Source organism: Plecotus auritus (genome assembly GCF_963455305.1).
Source record: "Plecotus auritus genome assembly, chromosome: 6".
Lineage (NCBI taxonomy): Eukaryota > Metazoa > Chordata > Mammalia > Chiroptera > Vespertilionidae > Plecotus > Plecotus auritus.
Window position 1 is genome coordinate 10491353 of NC_137773.1, and position 23078 is coordinate 10514430.

Here is a 23078-nt window from a genome sequence, read left to right on the forward strand (position 1 = left end):
GTTCCGGTCATTCTGGTCATTCCAGTCGATTGATATATATATATATATATATATATATATATATGTATATATATATATATATATATTATCAGTTCATATATAATCCATATATGTTCATATAGATTAATTTTCCATCAATATAAACAAGTCTGGAATTGATATTCTTACATTAATATTTGTGTAGGAATCTTTTCTTTTCCCTTCTTTGGTATTAATTTCCAGAAACTGAATAGATTGAAAGGTCAGATATTAAAAATGTTGAGACACAATGCCAGACGGTCCTCCCAAAAGGATGTGTCCATTTGTACATTCATTTCTAGGGACATTTCTCCATATTCTTCACAGTATTAAATGTTTAGCTTATTGCAAGTGAGTCTGTTCTAGCTACTACCTTTGGCTTCAAAATAAATATTCTTTATGGCCTGCTATCCTATAATGTTATAATTATTTAAAACAGGAATAAAAGGAAAGTAAAATAGTGTCTGGGATCATAAAAAAGAGTTTTCCAACTGTGATCCCTACTTCTGTTGATTAATAGGGTGTTTGGGGAAGATTTAAATAATGGTTCTGGGGTGAGCAGCCTTAGTTACTAAGAAGAAAATTCAGGAAAAAAGCCAAGTGTGTTTAATTTCCCACAATACATCACTTCAACCATCTGTGAGAAAGATAGTGTTCTCTTAAAAGGAGAAACAATTACTGAAAAGAAGGTTGAGAGGAATAACTTGATACATATTTCTTATTCTTCAATTAGCTCTTTGTTAATGGGTTGTTCAGACACATAAAACTTAACTAATTAATGTTGGAAAGACTAATGTTGAATAAAATAAAGATACATGACCTAAAATGAAATAATATTACCTGTTATACTATGGTATAACTTTATTTGTGTGTATGGTAAATGAATATACGACTTCCATTTTCTTCATGGATGGATGCATGGATAGACACATATATAAGAAAAATCCTATCACCAATTGATTGACTTAATAAAATATTATTATAACTTAGATGATAAAATAAGGAGAATGGCTTCCCTAAAATAATGATTTGAGGCCTGGCTAATGTGGCTCAGTGGTTGAGTGTTGATCCATTAACCAGGAGGTCAAGGTTCGATTCCAGGTCAGGGCACATGCTCTGGTTACAGTCTCGATCTCCAGTAGGGTGCATGCAGGAGGCAGCTGATCAATGATTCTCTCTCATCATGGATGTTTCTATCTCTCTCTCTCCATCTGTCTTCCTCTCTCTGAGATGAATAAAAATACATATTTCAAAAAAAGAAGGATGTGAAAAAGGATGATGTCTAAAATATTTGTTATGGCAGATTATTGCTCTTTTTCAATCCATTTTCCCACAGATGAACATACTTTCAATTTTCTCATACATACTTTTTCTTTGAAGTTTATCTCTATATCTAGTAAATCTCTAGACTCTATTATCTATATAGCAAATATTTAGCTTCCATCACCCACATTATGGAAGCAGGACAATTTTCAAAAAAGCTGCCTCTGCAGCAGAAGGAGTCGACTACACAAAGAACAATCCCACAGATTACAGGACCAGATATCTCAGTGAGCATGTGCTTCAATCATACATTAAAATTCATCTCTGCAGGGATGCTACAAACAACATTCTGGGGGGAAAATTACAAAAAAAAAAAAAAAACCCACAAAAAACACCTTCAAATTATGGGAAGCATTTGGTTTGCAAAAGCAAGTTTAAAAAAACAAAAAAAAACAAAAAAAAAACTTCTGTGTAAATTTCCTAGAAACACAATTTGTGTCCTAGCATGCTTAAAGGCTCCGGTTGTCCCAGGCAACACTAGCTTTTGTTCAACATATCTGGCTTTGGGTGGATTCACGGACCGTTTGCAATCAGTGTTGAAATGCAGGCTCCAGTGAAAACTGTGAGAAGCTGAGAAATGTTACATGCATAATTCATCGTTCCCTCGTCACTATATGTATTTGTGTGAGGCATCAGGGTTATGCTGCTACCCAAGTTCATTGAAAGTATGAATTTGGATATATTCAATATTCTTTTACACACGTTTAAGGAAACATACTTTTCATGGAAAACTGGATGGTTTGGAAGGGTATTCTAACTTTAGCCCTCACCACATCCTGACATGACCTATACAGCCCTAAATTATCTATATTTTATTTACCACCCCAATCTCATCACACATACTCCTGTCTCCGGCTCCATCTTTAAGCTACACTGGTTTCTTGACAATTTCTAAAACAGCCCAAGCACTTTCCTGATTCAAAACTTTTGGTACCACATTGTTCTCACCATCTGTGGTGGGCAGACCCTAGGATGGCCCCCAGTGACCCCTAACTCCTGATAATTCACCCTGTGGTTTAGTCCTCTCCCGTAGATTGGATCCAGTGGTCAGCTTCTAGAGAATGGAATACAGCACAGTGACAGCATATCCCTTCTGTCATCAGATAACAGAAGGATGAGTGCTCTTTCTCACTTGCTCTAAAAAAAAAAGAACACATACACAAAAACACCCTCAGCGGCAGTGATTTGAGCTGCCCTGAGGAGAGGACATATAGCAGGGCATTGAGGGACATCTTTGCATCAAAGAACTGAGGTTCTCAATCCCATAGCCAGTGAAGGACTGACTTCTGACTATATCCATGTGAGTGAGCTTGGAAGCAAATCCTGTGCCAGTTAAATCTTCAGAACCCACAGCCTAGTCCAACAGCAAAACCACAGACTCCAAAGAGACCTCGAGTCAGAGGCACCTAGCAAAGCTGCAGAAGCCACACGTCATAAATGAGTGCCGTTTTCAGCCAATAGACTTTGACATAAAATTGCGGTATGGTCAACAATGTACCATATGAGCTAGTCTGCTCTTGGTCTTTGCATTTCAGGCTTGTTCCTTTTCTTTTCTTCCCTTCCCTTCCCTTCTCTTCCCCTCCCCTCCTCCCCTCTCCTTCCCTCCCCTCCCCCCCTCCCCTCCCTTCCCTTCCCTTCCCCTCCCCTCCCCTCCCCTCCCCTCCCCTCCCTCCCCTCCCCTTCCCTTCCCTTTTCTTTTCTTTACTTTTTAAATTCTTTATTGTTTAAAGCAGTGGTTCTCAACCTTTCTAATGCCATGACCCTTTAATACAGTTCCTCATGTTGTGGTGACCCCCAACCATAAAATTATTTTCGTTGCTACTTCAGAACAGTAATTTTGCTACTGTTAATGAATCGTAATGTAAATATCTGTGTTTTCCGATGGTCTTAAGCGATCCTGCTAGCGGTTCTCAACATGTCAGTCGCAACCCACAGGTTGAGAGCTGCTGCTGTAGAGCCTAAGACAGGGGTGGGCAAACTTTTTGACTCGAGGGCCACAATGGGTTCTTAAACTGGACCGGAGGGCCGGAACAAAAGCATGGATGGAGTGTTTGTGTGAACTAATATAAATTCAAAGTAAAGGAGCAGAGGGGAGACCAAGAAAACTGGATAGAACAGCCGGATCTGGCCCACGGGCCGTAGTTTGCCCATGGCTGGCCTAAGACCATCAGAAAACTCTGGCCAGGGCAAGAGTTCATTTTTTGTTTAAATAAGTATTTTTTATTGTTATTAGTAGTAGTATTTTGGATTATTAAAATGACTATGAATAAACAGACTATAACAGATATGTCATTCTATCTAATAAAGAGGGAATATGCTAATTGACCACCATGCCCTCACAAAGATGGTGGTGCCCACAGCCAATAAGGAAGGAATATGCTAACTGACTGACATGCCCTCAAAGATGGCAGTGCCCACAGCCACAAGATGGCAGCGCCCAGTCCCCTCAGCCCCGCTGGTGCGGCAGGCATGTGGCACAGCCGGGCCTGCCTCTAGGCGGGTCCGGCTGCTCCCCAAGCCTGCCTCCAAAGTCCCCCAGTCCCTTTAGCCCCCCAGGCACCCAGGGCTGGCCCGAGATGCAGGCAAGCCTTGGATGGTGGCTGCCCAGCCACCCAGGGCCGCCCAAGGCTCAGGTAACCCGGGCCAGCTGAGGCTTGCACTGCCAGCAGTGGCAGCAGCAGAGGTGTGATGGGGGCATCACCTTCCCCTAATCTCTGGGTTGCCTCCCACCCCTGAGGGCTCCTGGACTGTGAGAGGGGGCTGGCTGGGCTGAGGGACTCCCCGCTCCAGTGCATTAATTTTCATCCATCGGGCCTCTAGTAAATATATAATGAACTTCACTTAAATATATATTTTAAACTTATTCTTAAATGATTTTTTTATCTAAGAGATAGCAAAGTAATCTTAGGCATATTCAAGAGACAAATAAAGAAGAGAATAAGCTGTTGCAGGGTTTCCAAAATATCTGATGTCCTCTCTACCACTAGGTTCCTTGCAGAATAATATCAGTGATTAGAATATGAGATACAGATGGCCATAACAGTTCCTATCACTGCTTAGAAAGTTGCAGGGTTTGTCAATGTCACCAAATGTTAAATTTTAATATGTAAAGAAACACCAACAAATTTTAAGTGAGTTGGAGTTACAGGTTTGTGAATCCAAGAATTAAGCAGTGGTGTTACATGAAAGACTTTTAATCTTCTAAGCACTTTTGAAATGTAGGATTATAAAGAGATATTCTTATTATTCTTATTCTATTGATGACAATAGCTTCAGCTAGTGAAAAAATAACCTATCCTTTTTATAACTTATTTAAATTGAGTTGAAGAAAGGCTAGATGATAAAAACATACCATGTAGGACAAGGAGGAGATCCTTTTGAATAATATACCAGCAATGCTGAAGTCATCTGTTCTTCTTGGATGTATTTCATCTGAAGTGAGGAATGATGTAAATAATAGGCTATCTGGAATAAGGTTGAGACACTTCTCTTTACAGGATAATTAAATCCCTGGTGGAGTCAAATAGACAGTTTGGGGATTTTATTCTTTCTCTACCACTTACGTACTGTATGATTTCAACCAGTTACTTAACATCCCTAAACCACTGTCTCTGAAATGAAGGAAATAACAGAACCTTCCTCTGGTTGATGTGAGGTTCAATGAGTTTCTCCATATTAAGGTCAATCCTTAGAACAGGGCCCATCACAAAATTAAGGCTCAAGAATTTCAGCTATAGAATGAACTATAAGTAGTTATTCTTATCTCCTTGTTATTATTATTAGTTATTACCATGCCCAAAATGTGGAAAAGGAAATCTGCTTGTATCATATCTATCCCAATGTAAATACAAATAAGAATTACACTACCAATATGAGGAATTACCATGGATTGTTACTCGTGAATAATAGGATGAAAACTTTTTGGAAAGCCCTCTGTGAAATATAAGCTATACATTTATATAGCAAAGATGTTTCTGAAGTTTATTACTTACAAAAAAAAGTTATAATTCTGGCATTATTTGGCTATGTGTAGTAAATATTTTTTTAAATATTAGCAAAAGTAAATAATTGATAGTCATCTTCACACTTTGAACTTAATTTCTAAATATGTTAGGGAACAAATAAACATGTCTAGAGTCGATATAGCATTATGTTTTGTCCTTTATATAAAATTCATGATTTTCAAGACAATCTTAAATTTTCAATTGTACATCACACTAGTGATGTGATTATAGACTTGATTATAAATCTGATTGTACATTTAATGATGCCAATACTCATTTGTACCAACATTACTATAAGTGTCAAACACTTCTCTTTGGTCTCTTCTACACTTAAAGACACTACGGGTTTCTTCTAATTATTTCCTAGAGATATTGAAACAGAACAGCTCACTGTTGCTTGAAGCTGTACATTAATGTTAGATCACAAGGCAGCATGATCTGAAATTATCCTTGGTCTTTCCAGAATACCTGAACATTTCTTTAACAAGGTGTTTGACACTTTCCACTAACATTCTTATCTCCTTTTGCAAACTTACCTCTGACCTCTTTCCTTGTTACATAACCTTTTATGTAAACATATTGGACCATTGGAAATAATCTGATCATGTTATTAGCTATATGCTTTTGTATAAGCTGCCGCATCTGATAATGCCACTACCCAAAATTTTCTTGGATTTTTATCTTCTTCAAGTTCTACCTAAATTCTCATCATCTCAAGGAAATCCCTATTCACCTCATTCCTTACCTATCTTCATCTTATTTACTTTGTTCCTTACCCAATCTCCACTTTCAGAGATGTGCATTTAATTTTTATCACCAGTGGAGCATTATAGTTGGTTGTTGGCATTTGATTCTTAAACTGCATGTTGTTGTTTTTTTAGGATATTGCGATCTCCCTGATAAATATACTATACTCTATTCATCTATCTTGGTTCAGGGCTAGCACATTTTGTAAGTGTATATACTACTGATATACTGAATCAAAACAGTTTCATTATTATGCTAAGCTTAGCTTTCAGGTATTTCCTTATGAAGTTAGCATATTGGTTCATACATAGCAGGTAATCAAAATATTAACGAATAACTCATTCTGTTGGGAGTAAAGCAGAGAGACATATAGAGGAGTTTCTTACCTTGACTTTCTCCACAGGTATGCATACATGGATCTGTACATCTTATTTGAAAAGTGACAGTACTATAATAGCCACAGGAAATGTTTGATTTATGATTAATAGAGTTATAATTGTGTTTCTTCCACAGTTCATAATCTTTCTTATTTTAAATAATACCTGTCAACATCAACCATCCAAAACACTTATGGATATATATTCATGAATGATGAGAGGTTTTTATTGACAGAACTGTGGAGAGCTGAGTGGACTTTGTTGATTAGATAAAACTACTTTATTATTTTTAATTTATCTTTAATGTTGAAAACATTACAGATGTACAATTTCTTCACTCATTGACCCCTTCTAGCCTGCCCTTGCCCCCAACCCCAGGGATTCACCATACCATTGTCTGTATCCATGGGTTATACATAAAGTTCATTGATTAACAGATGCAGATACTTTTTAAACAGCCATCAGATTTTTGTAAATTTTCTTAAATTTGGAATTCCTTTTCATTCTACATTGTGTGTGTAAAAAAGAAATTTGATGCATAGAACGTCAACAGAAGTGTCATAAAAAGTAGAAAATTATAGAAAAAAACATTCTATTTTAAGGCAAAAGGATTTGGGAATGAGAGACTCCTAGTTTAAATGGTTAGTTTCCACTATAAGCATAATTTTAAAGGGCAAGGTAAATGTATCTAGACAGTCAACTCTCCACACTAATGGGCACAAATAGCAATGATGATATTTGCATATATGTGTATGTAATCGTATCTATAAACATGTGTGTAAACATGTATATAAACATGTATGTATGCATGTATTATGTAATGGGTTGCATAGTAAGGAAGGAAAACTTTTGATTGCATGATATACACTTAGATTCTACACACCTATATTCTTTTGAATCAAGGGAAGTTGCTGGCAAAGGCATTAACTTTTCAAAAACTTAAGAACAAACAAGGATGATATTATTTCTCAGGAAGAATCAGCTTGGTATAATCACTACAAGATAGTGAATATGCAAATGCCAAGATTTGCTGCAGAATGTTTCAGAAAAGCAAGCTGAACTTGCTGAGTAAGAAGGCTTTTGCATGTAATACGGACTTATTTTAAAATACAATCTTTGAAAATTGATGGTTCTTGAACAGCTACATTGCTAAAACAGACAAAAAAGGAACCTAGCTATAAAGCAAATAAATCAGTTATTGGAGTTTTATCTAGAGCTCAACAATACAGACTATCATTAGATTGGAAGGACAGGGACTCACTGAAGAAAAAGGAGTCAGTGAAAAACTTCCCCTCCCAGTTATATACTGCACAAAAAATCTCAAAAATAAGCCAATGAAATGATAGTGAACATGTTTGAAATGGATGAGCTCAGCTTTGAATCTTCTCTGCTGGTGTTTTGGTGGGTGTCCTGCCCCAAAATCTGCCTGCCCACTTGTCACGTCTTAATAATAACTTCTCCCATCCTCTGACTACATGTTATACTCAAGATATACACTTGTGACTGTATTCAAGGTAAAAGTGATGTTCTCCCAATGGTCAGCTTTAAAATACATATCCTATTGGTCATTTTTATTGGTTAAAATACACAAAAATAACAGCTACTCTTGTTCCAGATTGTGTCCAGCTGATATTTTGATAAAGCAGAAAAAATAGAAATGCATATCTATGTCTCTTTATACACAGGTCAATCTTACTCTGTCCAAGACACTGACCTGCTTTGAATGAATATCTCCCCTTCTGTTGATTACAGGAGGAATTCAATGATAAGCATGTGGTATGATAACTCTTCCAGGAAGAAGAGGTTCTTATATAATTCTGAGAACATTTTTTTTAAATACATTTTATTGATTTTTTACAGAGAGGAAGGGAGAGGGAGAGAGAGCCAGAAACATCGACGAGAGAGATACATCAATCAGCTGCCTCCTGCACACCCCCCACTGGGGATGTGCCCGCAACCAAGGCACATGCCCTTGACCGGAATTGAACCTGGGACCCTTGAGTCTGCAGGCCGACGCTCCATCCACTGAGCCAAACCGGTCAGGGCAGTGAGAACATTTTTATAATGTGGAGAGTTACACAAGAGAAATTTCTTCCTCAAATACCCAATTAGAAAAGAAGAGACAAAGAATAAAGGAAGAATTACTTTCTTTCAAAATTGCATGGCACTATGTATCTCATTGTTCTATCCATCTCAGCTAGCTAAATACCCTTTTCCCCTCCAAAATAAAAAACACAGAGAAAATTACATTTACTGAAAAGAAACACAATGTTTTGGAGTTCCCATAATGCCAGTTGCTCTAACTTTCTGAATTCCACCAGTCACCTACCTTTCTTGTCCTGTTATCACTCAAGAAAGTATCTGCTCAGGCTTGACATTGGCAATTAATAGCAATGATTTCAAATGAAGACCTTTTGTTACCGTGATTTAAAAGTGATGTAGGACATACAAGTGCCTTCAGAAAGAAAAAAAAAAAAAAAAAAAAGAAAGAAAAAACAACTTCCAAAATATTTGGTTTCAAAACAGCGGGATTCTTTGCAATATCTGTAATTAAAGTCTCTGAAAAGAATACAACTTCAATTATTGTAGCTGACAACTCTCTACAGGATGATAATACAATAACGAAAACCTCCCGTAAAATAGGAGTGCCAGCTGTCAAGGAAAACAGGCAACCAACAACTGGACACAAAACTCGGCAAGTGAACTATTTTATCAAGAGATAATTGTGTAAAGTAGAAATGGGCTATTCAGTGTCCTCTCAAATGTGAACTTGACCACGGTTTTGGTAGAGTCTCATGACTTTAGGATCATGTCACTGACATTTTTTGTATTTTTTTATTCCCCACTTTTAGAGGCCTCCTTTTGAAGTCACCCCCTTTTGTTCATCTCCCTCATGGTAAGATTAGAAACAGCTTTTCTCTATCTCTGTGCTCCTGATACTACGGTGCATGTGAACTCCCTGGGGATCTTGTTAAAATGCAGATTCTGCCTCAACATGGCTTGGCTGGGGACAGTGACTCTGTTTCTCTAGCAAGCTTCCAGGTGACAGCACCTTCACCTCTCAGATGTATGGGATGATGCTCCACCAACTGAGCCACACTGACCAAGGCAAGAGAGGAACAAAGACATTTTAGACCAAAGAATCACCACGTGCAAAAGCAGAAGACAGGCTGCCACACTGGCAGGAGCTGAACGTGTATAAAAGGCTAAAGTGACCAACCATCCGTCCATCTGACCGGTAGGTATGACGCGCACTGGCAATCTATATATATAAGAAACCAGCTACTGAATGACTGGTTGCTATGATGCGCACTGTGGCCAGCGAACCTGCCCGATCAGAGGGTGGGGCTGGCTGGCCAACCTCGAGGCCCCTCTCCACTGCTGGCCTGCCCCTGATCGGACTCTCCCACCCCTATCAAGAGTGGGGCCGGCCAAATGCTCCCTCTCTTCCGCCCCCCCCCCTCCGCCCCATCCCCGATCAGCCCATCCCACCACGATAGGCCTGTCCTTGATCGCACCCCCTCACCCCAATAGGGGGCGGGGCTGGGCAGCCATCCTCCTGCAGCCCCTCTCCCCGGCTGGCCATGCCCTCAATGGGCCCCCACCATCCTGATCAACCCAAGCCCCTCCCTCCAGCCAGCCCATTCCTGATCACACCCCCATCCCAATAGGGGGCAGGGCTGGGCGGCCAACCTCCTGCAGCCCCTCCCCTGACCACTCCACCCCTGATCTCACCCCCATCCCAATAGGGGGTGGGGCCAGTTGGCCAACCTCCTGCAGCCTCTCCCCCTGGCCAGCCCCACCCACTATGGGCCCCCACCACCCTGATTGGCCCACAGCCCCTCCCCCTGGCTGGCCCCACCCCTAATCCCCCCACTCAAATAGGGGGTGGGGCTAGCCAACCTCCTCCTGCAGCCCTTCCCCACACAGGGTCCCACCCCAGAAAGGCACCCCCACCCTGATCAGGGGCAGGGCCCGCCGGCCAACCACCCATTGCCCCTCCCCCAGGTTTCTGGTCCACGATCAACACCCCCCAACCCATTCAGGGATGGGAACAGCCAGCCCACCGCCCACAGCCCCTCCCCATGGCAGCCCCCGCCCCCAATTGGCCCCCCAACCCCAATCAGGGGCAGGGCCTGCCAGCCAATCTACTGCAACCCCTTCCCCCAGCCCGCCTGGCCCTGATCGGGTGCCGATCGGGTGCCAATCGGGGCAGGCCGGCCAGCCAACCTCCAGCCATCTCCTCCTCCCAACAGGCCCAGCCCCAATCTGCCCCGATTGGGCTGGGCCAGCCGGCCGGACCCCACCCATGCACAAATTCGGGCACAGATACTATATATCTATATATATATATAAGCCTAAGCCACTGAACAACTGAACGACTGGTCAACCTGTTACTCTGACACACACTGACCACCAGGGGGCAGATGCTCAACACAGGAGCTACCCCCTGGTGATCAGTGTGCTCCCACAGCCAACCTCCCATGGCTAGCCAACCTCCTCCCCAACCATCCAGCCGATTAGCCCTGATCGCCAGCCAGGCTGACGAACCCCACCTGTACAGGAATTCGTGCACTGGGCCTCTAGTATGTGTGTGTGTGTGTGTGTGTGTGTATACACACACACACACATATATATATACACACAAACATATATATATATACGTATATACATACACACGTATATGTATATGTATATGTATATGTATATGTATATGTATATGTATATGTATAAACAGATACCCGATCGTGAAGGGTCTTGTAAGTACAAAAATGGATGAGAATGAGTTCTAAGGCAGAAGTACTGAGTTAGCCACTAGAAGACCCAGTTTCCTGGTGAATTTTGCCATATATGATACTTTCAAATTTTTTATTTAGTTATCAACATTTGACAATTGGAAATTTTGCATGAATATTCAACTTTTTGTCTTCCCTTTCAAATTGAGAAGCCCTTATACACTAGGTTTGCTGTCCCATGTAGCAAAGCCTAATTAGAACTAGGGGATTGGTGTCCCTTTTAAATGATTTATCTGTTCCCCAGACTCAAATTCCTTTTGATTTATACCTGAGTCCTGTAGGCCTTCGAAATTTATGACCAAGGTGGCTCATATATTAGGACTTTTCTACTTTTAATGTTGAACAGCGCTGAGATGTTGAGAACTTGAAATTCTTGGCCAGTGGGTGATATACCAAAGTGACAGATTTTCCAAGTACTTCCTATATTGTTGAAATCAGTCACTGATATTAAGAAGGTGCGTTTTGTAAGTGAGGACAGCTATTGATTATTTACTAGTCAAAAGTTCTATGTCTTTGGACACAAGATATCTTACTTGATCAATAGCTATCATTACAAATGAAAAATTACCATTAAACTATGACCCAAAATGAAAAGTAAATACATTTCAATTTGAAATACTCAAAGTAAGTCAGTTACTTATTATTCAAGTTTATATTCAAATTCTACATAAATACAAAGATAACCCTTGAATAAAACCCATACTGACAGATGGGTATAGAATGAGGCTCCAAATGGATACGATATGACAAAGAAAATTCTATAAAAATATATTCCTAAAACCTATTTTCAGAAAGAAAAAAAATTCTTTCATAAAAATATTTATGTGACTTTGTCCACGATCTTGAACACACTTCTAACTAGTTCATTTTTATGAAATCATTAAATTCCACTAACATATTTAAAGCCAAAAGGGAAATTTTACTGGTGTTATTTTAATGTACCAAATGCACTTATTTATTAATTTAGTGTTTTAGAAGAGATGCCAACTACAAATGTGGGTTCTAAATATATAATGCAACACAGGTTTTGAAGAAATAACATGTAATATATTAATGAGACTATTTCTAGTATTTGCTGGCATAGAATAAATGAGTATAATATTTATTCTTTTAGGCAACAGAACAAGAGGTTTCTGAAATGACGTTATCAGGGAGAATTATCCATATTTTTTTGTTTGTATTTTTGTTTTCTTTAGGGTGGATAAGTTATCTACTATTTCCTATTGATAACACATATTTTAAAGAACTTATCCTTTTCATTGGTAATTTTTGATTGACATCTTGGGATTCTATTGCCGAAATGAAAGAGTGAGACATAATCTTAAGAGAAACATACTGGTATTTAATACTACATAGACCTAAGCATTTATTTATTTTCTTACAACTGTATGAAGGCATAATTTACATTGCATAAGACTTTGCATTTTAACTTTACAATTCAGAGACTTTGCAAACTTTCTGACTCTTGCACCTATCACCAGAATCTGGTTTTAGAACACTTTCATCACTCCAATAACATCCTTGAGCCTGTTTATAGCGAATTCTCTACCCATGCCCAACCTAGGCAGCCATTTATCTTACTTTCTTTGTTACAAATTTGCCTTTTCTGGAGATTTCATACAGACAGATTCATAATATGTGAGCTTTTGTGTCTGTCTTCTTTCAGTTAACATGATGTTTTTGAGGTTCATTCATTTTGTATCATAGATCAGTATTTTGTTCCTTTTTATTGTATAGATAGACCGTATTTTGTTTCCTTTTCACCAGTCTAAGGGTTTACTTTTTCTCATCTCACTCACAACATTTAAAGAAGTATTTTGTTGGCTCCCTTTATAATGTTCCATATCTCAATGACAATTTTAATCTTAATGTTTCCCAGCTCTTAAGAGAAATGTGAAGCATACATCCGGATCCCATTTTAGCTGTAAGTTGGCCAGCCCCTGATGTTTTTACATTCTGTGAAGTAATTATCTAACTAAATTATTTACTAATTAAATAATATAGTATAACTTAATTGTGACCTCTAACATTTTATTGAAGTGGAAAACATTTCCAGGACACAAATAACAATTTTTCTAGATACTCTCACACAAGCAGACCCAACAGCAAGAACCGCAGGAAAGAGATTTGGGGAAAGATTTACAAATGGAAAAAATCCATTAATAAAAAGAGCACACTTAAAGATGTCTCATTATTCTAGCAGAGGTCAGAAGGAGCTGTTTTGTTCAGCAAAGCTTTAATGCTTCATGAACACACAGAAAACCTAATCCCAGGCTAGTTAAAAATGCCAAGTTAATGTGATAGGAGAAAGAAATGTTACACCACTTATGGATTTACAGAGAGAAAAAAGAAAGAAGAAAACATTACATAATATATTGCTCTATGCTTTGGAAAAAGTTTCATCCTGTTAATAATCAAAATGCTGATATGGGCTGACTTATACTCAGAATGAATAAACAGAAAAGAGAGAAGCTACAGAAGAAGATACGAGAGATTTAGCAGAGTACTGTATAATTTATAGATGCCTGGAAAAATCGTCAAGTACAACAGAAAACAACTGGGACTCATTATCTGTGTACTGCATAGAAAAGGAAAATTACCTGAGAAGTACTCAAACATATTTTCCTTGTAAGCACCATGTACTTAATTTGTGATTGATTTACTAGTATTTGTAATTATTTATTTTATAATGTTAACAATTAAAAAAAAATAACACTTTCTACACGTTTTCCTATTTCTTTAAGCAAAGGAAAATGGTAGAATGAACGAAATGCCAAAATCTCAATTCTTCCTTGACATGTTTTTCAGTGAAATATCAACCCAAAGATTTTATTTTCTCCGGACCAAGTCTGAGTTCTTAACATTTGTGAATAGTAAAACCTTGCTTCATTAAACAAAGTGCTTGGAATATAAAATATCTCTGCACCATCGGTCAAGGCCTACACTTTTGTCACCGTGTTCACTACCGAATTGCTAGAGAAGGAGAAATAATGCCCAGTGGAAGTAAAATAATAGCCTTGTTGCATGAATGTTTGCAAATACTTCACATCTCTTAGGAGTCACTTTGCTTTGGGATCAGGAGTTTTGACACTTTATTTCCAAAGATATATAAAGCATCCTCTTGTATGTGGAAAAAAATACATATAATCATATTATTCTAGAAAGCTTCTTTTTAATCTTGGATCTATTTTTACTCCAGAATTCTTCTCACCTGGAAAATGTAATTAAATGGTTGCTAGATTTTGTTGAAGCCCTCCAGAGCAGGGGTCCTCAAACTTTTTAAACAGGGGGCCAGTTCACTGTCCCTCAGACCGTTGGAGGGCCGGACTATAGTTTTTTATTTTTTTATTTTTTATTTTTTTTTTAAATATATTTTATTGATATTTCACAGAGAGGAAGGGAGAGGAATAGAGAGTTAGAAACATCGATGAGAGAGAAACATCGATCAGCTGCCTCCTGCACACCTCCCACTGAGGATGTGCCCGCAACCAAGGTACATGCCCTTGACCGGAATCGAACCCAGGACCTTTCAGTCCGCAGGCCGACGCTCTATCCACTGAGCCAAACCGGTTTTGGCCGGACTATAGTTTTTTAAAAAAAACTATGAACAAATTCATATGTGCACTGCGGGCCCGGGACGAGTCGGCTGCTAAGCAGGACAGGCAGCGGCACCCGGCGGGCTGGATAAATGTCCTCGGTGGGCTGCATGTGGCCCGCGGGCCATAGTTTGAGGACGCCTGCTCCAGAGTGTCTTGGTGTAAAAATGTCTTAGTATATCTCTCTAAACAATCTGGCAAGGGTTGGGAGATGAGTGCCGAGCTGTGATAGTGTACACAGTACTTCCAGATGCTATACCTTCACTCAAGTGCTTTGGAATTCATTCAGACATTCATCCCACAAACTAATAGTGGTCATTTTCTATGAGCCAGGCACGACTCTACATACAATTGGGATGGAGTGAGGAATAAAGAAGAACAATAAATCCCTGCCTGATTGAGATTACACTTCAGAGGACATCCAAGCAACACATTACAGGTAGGCAAATACTAGTATGTAGAATGGTAAAGAGGATCTAATTATAAGTGAAAGAAATAAATTAGTGGAAGGGAACATTGCAGGTGAAATATCCGTTAGGGAGGCTTAAAGGAGTTGGCCCCTGGGAGTATCTGCAGGGAAAGAATTCAATCAAAGGCTCTGAAGCAGCAGTGTATTTAATTAGTTCAAACTACATCCATAACCCAACCATAGTTCACTACCCACTTTTCTACCCCCTTCATTTAGCCACCTACATCCTTCTCATGGCTATCTCCTGCCCCCCTGCCTGGCCTCCTTATGCACTCAGTGCTGAGATTCCTCCGGCTGCAGCGGGCGAGAGAATAAGTAGGGAGAACAGATCAGGACCTAGAACCCAGGGGCAGCTGTTGGATGGGAGAAGAAGGAGCAGGTAGGGATGGAATATGGAGTTCAGCTTTGGATAAAGCTCAGGTAAGTCTCTGAGATACCAATCAGACATCCAGGTAGAAATGCAACTTGGCAACTGAATATACATCTGGAGTTCAGTGTGGAAGTTTGGTTGGAGATAATGGTGGGAATGATAAGCTGTGTAGTCTGGGGTTGAGCACGGAATAAACACTGCATATTCCTATTAAGTAAGCATGTTTTACGTGCTGGTTGGCCAGGAAATCTTCTGTTAGTACTCAGCATCATGCAGACTAGCTTCACCTAAACACTCTTGGAAATGTTTCTCACAAGGAGTCATGTCTAATCCTAACATGTCATCATTCGATGTTTGTCCATGGGACCACATTTCACCTGGTTCCAAACTTGGAAACACACAGTGATTTCTGTATTTTGCTCTTTTTAACAGATCAATGCTAAATCTTATTGTTAACACTATCAGAAAACATTTCTTTAGCTTTTCTTTTCTTTTTAAATTTGCATTTCTTCTCTTATACAGCATTTGAAACCATGAAATTGCAGAATTTCACCACTCTACATTGGTTTCTCCTCTTATGGCAACAATCTGTGGAGAAAATCCTTTACAGCATTAGTATTAAGGGCCTCCTTCCCATATTTGCCATAAGTCAAAATTAAAAATGTTTTGGCCTATCTTATTCTCCTTTTATTGTGCTGTTTCCCACTTACTTCTTTGAAAATTTAAATCTTTAATTCTGTTTAACACAAATCTTCTTGAAGATTTTCTTGATCCTATTTATTCATTACTAGAGGCCCGGTGCATGAAATTCATGCACTTGGAGGGCTCCCTCAGCCCGGCGTGTGCCCTCTCGCAGTCCGGACCCCTCGGGAGATGTCCACCTGCCAGCAGTCAGACATCCCTCTCGCTCCAGGACCCCTCCCTCCTTACCGCCCACCTGCAGTGGAGGCAGGAGAGGCTCCCGCCACCTCCACTGCACTCACCAGCCATGAACCCAGCTTCTAGCTGAGTGGCACACCCCTATGGGAGCACACTGACCACCAGGGGCAGCTCCTGCATTGAGCATCTGCCCCCTGGTGGTCAGTGTGCATCACAGCAACTGGTCATTTTGCAGTTTGGTTGATTTGCATATTAGGGTTTTATTCTATAGAATAATCTTTACTTCTCTTAATTATTTTCTCATCTGAAATACCATGCAATCTACCATTTTGTTATGTTAGATATTAATGATTTCCCCCCATAAATTGACTTCTTGCCTTTTAAACATTAATGTAACTCTCTCAAAAGAGGTGACCCTTTTATTCATTTTATGTAGGTCTCACCACAAGCTTGAGCAGAGTAATAAGACACCCTGTGTGGTTAATATCCTTGTATTAATGTATAGAATGAGGAATATACAAATGTATAATGATCAATATGCAATTAAGCATTTTAATCTTTACTAAGCAAAGTACAATGCTATTAAAAAGCTACAGAACTTCTTCAATACATAGTTGACTTCCCAGAATTACATGAAATTTCTTTACTTAAAATATTTAGCATGGTACGCAAGTCAGAAAAATATTTCCAAGTTTCTCCATGTCATTATCATCAGATTTCTTATTAGATACAATTTCTGATAAGGTTTAATCACACACTTTATTTCAATGATCATATTGGCAAAATTTTAAATTAATATAATTTTTAGTGACCATTTTGACTATAATAACGTTCATAATAACACTCAGAATATATAAACTCAGGCCAAATGAATAAGCTGTAAACAAGTGCTAGCTTCTAAAGGCCACTTTCTCTTATTCCAAATCTCTAAAGCTAGCTTTGGTCTGGAGGTAGAAGTTAAAATAAAAGGAAGTTTCTGACTTGTTGTAAAATATTTCTGGAGTTGGCAGAAAGACCCTCCAGTGAGAAGCCACCAAGGCCTGCCAATCTTAGAGTGGGTCTCAAGAGCCTATTGAAATGCTGGCTTAAAGCTTTGAACATAATATTTACTGCCACGGCGTGCCTTCTAACTGTGCTTAAGCTCTGATACTGTATAATGTTTAGTCTCTACTGAAGACCAGTTTACTGATATCATAGCTTGAGCATTTGCATATTTCCATTTGGCTATAGTAGAAAACTTAAAGTAATCATCAATTTCCAGATAAACCTTGGGTTTCCCTCCAAACTTGGGCAATAACTAGAGGCCACTTGTTGCTCCTTCATTTATTGAACACTTTATTCTTTTTATTTGCAGTGGCAAATTGCTCTCGGCTAATTTTTTGAATCTATACTGATTGCTCACATCACTTCCATTTCAGAGTGACAAGGGATTCCTTGTTTCTCCAGAATTTCTGATATTTTATGGTAAGCAGATTCATAAATGCAGAAAATATTTTTCTAAATACAGAAGGCGGACATGATGTATGGCAGCCCATGCATGGAGTTAGATACATGTATATGCTGGCCTGGATTAATGACGATGGTGTGCAAAACAGAAAAAGATAAAGGATTATTAAGTAAAAGCAAGGTGCTGTTTTAAGAAGCACCAAACATCAATGAGTCTCAAATGTGTGGTCATTATTAAGTGTATTTGGATGTATGTATACATGTACATATGTGTGTGTGCGCTCATGCATGCAGGTTTTTGTTGTTGTTGTTGTTGTTGTTAACATGCAGTTGGATTTCTTAGTTCATCCCCTATCCTCACAATATAGACCAGAGACAAACCTTTTCACTACCTGATGCTCCTGTAAGTGTATCATACTAATTAAGGGGTTATGAATTTGGCCTCTCTTTCTAGAATTCCTTGGAGGAATATTGCCCTGAGTATAATGTTCATAAAGGTTCTAAGTGTTTAGAATGCTTTCCTGATTGACTAAGTCAGTAACCACAAAATTTGACCAGATGTCTATAAGTCAGCTCTGATGACAAAATGCATTTAGAATGAATCCTGATGCTGCTCTCGGTCATGAAAGCCACGATGCGAGGGTTTTCTGCCAGCTCAGCTGTGGGGTTTTGCCATTTTTACAGCCTTTCTCATAAACTGGAGCTCAGCGGGCACGGTGTGTCTTAGAGGAAAGAGCTTATGACAAATATGCCTTGGGATATGTGTGTCAACTTGTGATGTGCAGGCTGGTAGGCACTTAAATGATTCTAAGGATGTTTATTTTTATTTAATGGAGCATAGAAGCTTTCTTACAATTTTAGAATTTATTCTTCAAATTGGGTGGTATTAATAGAAAGCAAGTCATGCCTGTTGCCGTCTATCCCTGTGACACGGTGATGTACAATTCTCCCTTATAGTTTTGAGCTGTAGGAATCTTTTTAACCTTCCTATTAGTAGACAATGTTTGGTGGGTATATTTTCCCCTATATCTTCTTATATCATGTGGCCATTTCCCCACGTCATCAGCTAGGTATTTTACACCAGGGCTTCGACAGAATGGCCCCAGGAAGGCCACCTTCCCCCTCAGCAGAAGGGAAGAAAGCTCAGAGGCAGTTCTTGGCTTTTCAGTGTCAAGGGCACGGGTCTTTGAAGATGGCAATGAAAAGCAAGGCATGAGCTACACATTCAGGGCACAACCTGATAGGAAAGAATGACATTTCCCAGAGTTAGGAGGAACAGAAGTAGAGGATGCTAAGAGTAAATGAAGATGGGCCCCTGAGAAAGAGAGCTTTGTTCCCTGCTCTGTGGACCAAGCCTCGAGTTGTGGGGAGACGAGAGAAATATCCTTGAGAAGGTTGTGAGATCTGCTATCAGAGGGAACTTGTGCTTTAATTCCTGGGTAGAACCCCAGAAGAGTTGATGGGATGCCAGAAATAATAAGACAGTACAGAGGGTGGAGATAACGGGGGCCCGAAAGAGACCCAATGACTTCCTGGTGCCAAATGTAGTAAAAGAACAGCATTACTATGGCTGTGAAGGACTGAATCAGAATAATCCTTGAAGATGGAACTGAAAGCTGGCTCAGCATGGACAACCGATGTGGGAACTGGATGAATGACTGACCTGTGGAGATACCTGCAGTGAGAAGTCCTTGCCCATCACTCTGAGGATCCAGCCACCAACACACAGACACCTGCCATCCTTTAGTCTCCACTAGTCTCTGGGTATCTATACAGAGTCCATGGGAAAGGTGCTGGACCATCAAGAGTCAAGAGTTTAATCTCATCTGAGACCTCATATTTGAAATTAAGCTGGCTCTCAAAACATAAATATTATTTGCTACCCATCTGAGAAGTGAGGCTGCAATGCATATCAGCTACCGATATAATGATTTTAAACAGTCTTTTTAAAAATCCCATGTCTGTAGAATGCAGTGTTCTTTGTTTAGATGGTATTTACACATGAAAAATAAAATAGACAAAATAAAGAAAGACCTATAAAAATAAATAGTCTGCTATCTACCATGATTAATACACTGGACTAGGTGTTCCACAAATATTTGGTATCTTCATGAGCCTTGTTTAATAATAGTACCATCCCTGTTTCATAGACTAGAGAACCAAGACATCGAGAGAGTAAACCACTTCTCAGCTTGGTTAAAACAAGAGAGAGGCAGAATTTAGTTCTGTGCTCCTATATATTCAGAGCCCTCAAGGCCTTTTATATTTCCTGGATAACAAAGAAAGGTTAATTGAAATAGTCAGATAATCGAAGGAGAGTAAAAATAAAACACAAAAATGTAAAAAGCTAGGTTTTTCTCCTGAATCATGCAGAAAATAACCTAAATTTCCCACTTAACTTTAAATGGGAACATAAAAGATATTGATATATAAGTTAAAATATTTCTCCATTATCATATTAAGAAATCTATTAAACATAGTATGAACTATTGCATTTGAAAACTGACCACAAGGTTGTGTGTGTTTTTTTTTTTTATCCTAAATGTATTTAATGGGAAGATTAAGTAATGGACAGGGGCATTAAAGAAAACCTAACGCAAAACCTATTATGGAAGAGAAATGGTTCTTAATATATGTCTTGATTGTTAGGAGAGAGTATTATGAGAGACAAATACTGGACTTAGGCTTGCAAACAGAATTTAAAGCCCAAAGGGGATGTGGAAGCTAGGATTTAATCCCTCGGATTTTATTCTGCTGCTGCTTTTTAAATACATAGAGTTTGCAAAGGGTTATCTGATCATAAACATGAAAGAAATAATATAGTTTTTCCAGAGTTGGTACATTTTAGTAAACAATTAATAAGATAACTGAAAACAATGAACAAGCTGGAAGTCTCCGAAATCACTGACACTTTGAAAATCTTGTTTACCAGAATTAGCGCCAGATCTAATAGAAACAAATTTGTTATTGACATAATCCAGAGGTGACGGGTAACAACATGCAATTGTGAGCCAAGTAAGAAAAATTGCTACTTTAATCCAAACCATTCCACAAATCAATCAACACAACCAATTATCAGGGTGATAATATATTCAACACATTTGACATTTACATTAATTGGAGGTAATGAAGAAAATATTTTTTGTTGTTTGTTGGATGAAGTTAAATGGGCTGGAAATGTGTATGAATAAAACATCATTATTGCTCTCACTGTACACCTGTTCGAATTTCTATTGACGATTTGATATTTTTATTAGGGCCCGCACGGAAAGGCGACACGCACAAACAACCATCTTTCCGCTCGCAGGATGAAAGTAAACAAGCAGGTTTTGTGCTCGGCTCTCTTAAACCCCAGCACGGTGACAAGCGCTTAACTAGCCCCTGAATGCTGCCACTTGGTGATGACTTCTGGTTCTATAAATTATTTACAGTTTGCTAGGTATGAGGCTGGGGGAAATGCCTTTCTTCACTGCTTGATTGACAGTCTAATTATACTGTGTTTTGTTTTAAGCACTGTTATGCAGAATCGGAATGCCATAAAAAATAAATAGGAATTTTATGAGCTTTTAACTCTGACAAGGTCATGCTGACGCATACCAAAGAGATGTCATGGAAAGCCACAGCCATTATTAGCCGTGTCCTGTGAGTGCCACTGCGCCTCGAAGCTCCGTTTGGGTTCAAACGTGTATTCACTTCTAGCTACCTCGGCAGAGCGGTGAGGGGATGATGAAAACCACAGAAGCAGTGGGCACGCTCAGGCTTTCCAAGTTTCCCTTGTTCTTCTCCTTAAGTCAGCCTGGTTAACAGGTTGAATTTTATAAAGATAATAACATCATACACATGTCAGATTTTATTTTGGGTCATGCATTATCATATCTAAGCGGGATTATTCTCTTATTTTCCTATCTGCTGGTTTTTTGATGACTTTTTAAACATGTTAAGCGTGCTAGAATAGTGGTGATGGTGGCAGTGATGCTGATTAATATCAGTCATTGTTACGAGGTGAGTGTGGCTGGGGCTGTCAGCCTGGCGTTCCCACTTGGTACCCCAAGTTGCCTCAGAATAAAATGCCTATGCGTTTAAAGACTGCAGTGGGATCTTTGAAAGAAACAGAACAGATGGGGTTTTAAGGTCTTTCCCAGAAAGCCCATCTACCATGTCAATCTCAGTTTCCCTAACTCGGCAGAAAGGGATGCTGCATCAAGCCAGCTGGGGACTGAATCCTTGGTTCTACCTGATCGCTGACCAAAAGTTGTTCTTCTGATACCAGGGGGCTGAAGGTCAGCTTGGATGAGGTCTTTTCTTTTACAAAGCTATCTGCTTTTTTTTTTTTATGTGTTTCTCAGCAACACTATCTTTGCTCTCCTATCTTCGACCTCCTATTCTTGTAATGTCATCCTAAGTCTCTCATTGCACCAACAGAATGGATGCATTAATATTGGTCTTATGCATCCTGTTCCAGTTTTGATCCTGTGACAACATATTTTTTTTCACTTTTCTTAAGTCATTTATTCTTTGTGCGCAATCTCCACGCCCGCTATGAGGAAATGAGAAAGGAACACTGCGTGATGATGGTGGCATTGGCAGGGCACACATGTCACTTCAGACCTTCTTGTCAACCCTTATTCCAGAGGCTGCCCATCTTGCTGAGAAAGAGTGATTGCTCTGCCGCAATGCCTTTGATCCATCACCGAGGAGTAAATTGTTCTGAGTAATGACCTATTCCATCTCTCCCACTCAGAATATATATTACAGGGAGCTTAGGCAACCCTACTTTAACTCAGATGTAATTCAAGTGCACCATAAATGCAAGAAAGCAGTCAGCGTCTCGGGCCTCTGTGAGTCAGATTCAAGCTTCTGACAATTGTCTGGGCCCATTTGCTTTCAAAATTCTTCTTGAAAGTGGATGGGTACAGTAATTGCAATGGAAATTTTATGGGCAGTCATTGTGTGTGTGTGTGTGTGTGTGTGTATGTGCGCGTGTGCGTGCGTGCATGTGCTTGCACACGCAGGAAGAGAGGAGGTGGGGAGAATTGTAATACTTAAGTTTGAA